Here is a 2,502-nt window from a genome sequence, read left to right on the forward strand (position 1 = left end):
ACGACTGTCTACGTGGCGCAATTGGCTAGCACGGTCGGCTAATAACAAAAAGGTTGGAGGTTCGAGCCCTGCTATGTGCGGTGTGTCACTTTTTTTCTTTGCGCTGCTACCTTTGGAGAAATGTTCTGAACATGGTGAGAGTGGAGCACGACTGTCTCCGTGACGCAACTGGCTAGCGCGTTCGGCTATTAACGGAAAGGTTGGAGGTTCGAGCCCTTCCATGAGCGGTGTGTCGCTTTGTTGCGCTGATAAGCTTTGGAGAAATGTTCTGACGGTGGTGAGAGTAGAGCACGACTGTCTACGTGGCGCAATTGGCTAGCACGATCGGCTGTTAACCAGAAGGTGGGAGGTTCGAGCCCTGCCATGAGCGGTGTGTCACTTGTTTTGCGCTCACAGCTATGGAGAAATGTTCTGACGGTGGTGAGAGTGGAACACGACTATCTCCGTGACGCAATTGCCTAGCGCGTCCGGCTGTTAACCAAAAGTTAGGAGGTTCGAGGCCTCAGGAGAGCGGTGTGTCTCTTTTTTTTTCTTTGCACTGATAGCTTTGTAGAAATGTTCTGACGGTGCTGAGAGTGGAGCACGACTGTCTCCGTGGTGCAATTGGCTACCGCGATCGGCTGTTAACCAAAAGGTTGGAGGTTCGAGCCCTCCCGAGAGCAGTGTGTCTCTTTTTTCTTTACGCTGACAGTTATGTAGAAATGTTCTGATGGTGGTTAGAGTGGAACACGACTATCTCCGTGACGCAATTGGCTAGCTTGTTCGGCTGTTAACCAAAACGTTGGAGGTTCGAGCCCTCCCGAGAGCGGTGTGTCTCTTTTTTATTTGCGCTGCTAGCTTTGTAGAAATGTTCTGACGGTGGTGTGAGTGGAGCACGACTGTCTCCGTGGTGCAATTGGCTACCGCGATCGGCTGTTAACCAAAAGGTTGGAGGTTCGAGCCCTCCCGAGAGCAGTGTGTCTCTTTTTTCTTTACGCTGACAGTTATGGAGAAATGTTCTGATGGTGGTTAGAGTGGAACACGACTATCTCCGTGACGCAATTGGCTTGCTTGTTCGGCTGTTAACCAAAAGTTTGGAGGTTCGAGCCCTCCCGAGAGCGGTGTGTCTCTGTTTTTCTTTGCGCTGATAGCTTTGTAGAAATGTTTTGACGGTGGTGAGAGTGGAGCACGAATATCTCTGTGGCACAATTGGCTAGCGCGTTTGGCTGTGAACCAAAACGTTGGAGGTTCGAGCCCTCCCATGAGAAGTGTGTCGCTTTTTTTCTTTGTGCTGATAGATTTGGAGAAATGTTCTGATGGTGGTGAGAATTGAGCACGAATATCTCCGTGGCGCAATTGGCTAGCACGTTCGGCTGTTAACCAAAACGTTGGAGGTTCGAGCCCTCCCGAGAGCGGTGTGTCTCTATTTTTCTTTGCGCTGATAGCTTTGTAGAAATGTACTACGGTGGTGAGAGTGGAGCACGACAATCTCCGTGGCGCAATTGGCTAGCGGATCGGCTGTTAACCAAAAGGTTGGAGGCTCGAGCCCTCCCGAGAACGGTGTGTCTCTTTTTTTTTGCGCTGATAGCTTTGGAGAAATGTTCTGAGGGTGGTGAGAGTGGAACACGACTATCTCCGTGACGCTATTGGCTAGCGCGTTCGGCTGTTAACCGAAAGGTTGGAAGTTCGGGCCCTCCCGGGAGCAGTGTGTCGCTTTTTTTCTTTGCGCTGATAGCTGTGGAGAAATGTTCTACGGTGGTGAGAGTAGAGAACGATTACCTCCTTGGCGCAATTGGCTAGCGCGTTCTGCTGTTAACCAAAAGGTTGGAGGTTCGAGCCCTCCCGAGAGCAGTGTGTCTCTTTTTTCTTTGCGCTGACAGCTATGGAGAAATGTTTTGACGGTGGTTAGAGTGGAACACGACTATCTCCGTGACGCAATTGGCTAGCTTGTTCGGCTGTTAACTAAAAGTTCGGAGGTTCGAGCCCTCCGGAGAGCGGTGTGTCTCTTATTTTTTCTTTGCGCTGATACCTTTGGAGAAATGTTCTGACGGTGGTGAGAGTGGAGAACGACTGTTTTTGTGGCAGAATTGGCTAGCGCGATCATCTGTTAACCAAAAGGTTGGAGGTTCGAGCCTTCCCGAGAGTGGTTTGTCTCTTTTTTCTTTGCGCTGACAGCTGTGGAGAAATGTTCTGACGGTGGTGAGAGTAGAGCACGACTGTCTACGTGGCGCAATTGGCTAGCACGGTCGGCTAATAACAAAAAGGTTGGAGGTTCGAGCCCTGCTATGAGCGGTGTGTCACTTTTTTCTTTGCGCTGCTACCTTTGGAGAAATGTTCTGACCATGGTGAGAGTGGAGCACGACTGTCTCCGTGACGCAATTGGCTAGCGCGTTCGGCTGTTAACGGAAAGGTTGAAGGTTCGATCCCTTCCATGAGCGGTGTGTCGCTTTTTTGCGCTGATAGCTTTGGAGAAATGTTCTGACGGTGGTGAGAGTAGAGCACGACTGTCTACGTGGCGCAATT

At 50.6% G+C, this 2,502-nt stretch overlaps 1 non-coding gene across 1 annotated transcript; it reads left to right on the forward strand.

Moving 5' to 3' along the window:
- Positions 1–1,174: 1,174 nt before the first annotated feature.
- On the forward strand, positions 1,175–1,247 carry TRNAH-GUG (transfer RNA histidin (anticodon GUG)). The gene has a single exon. It is a non-coding gene; the product is annotated as a tRNA-His (tRNA).
- Positions 1,248–2,502: the final 1,255 nt, after the last annotated feature.

Source organism: Rhipicephalus microplus, chromosome 4 (genome assembly GCF_043290135.1).
Source record: "Rhipicephalus microplus isolate Deutch F79 chromosome 4, USDA_Rmic, whole genome shotgun sequence".
Classification (NCBI taxonomy): Eukaryota; Metazoa; Arthropoda; class Arachnida; order Ixodida; family Ixodidae; genus Rhipicephalus; species Rhipicephalus microplus.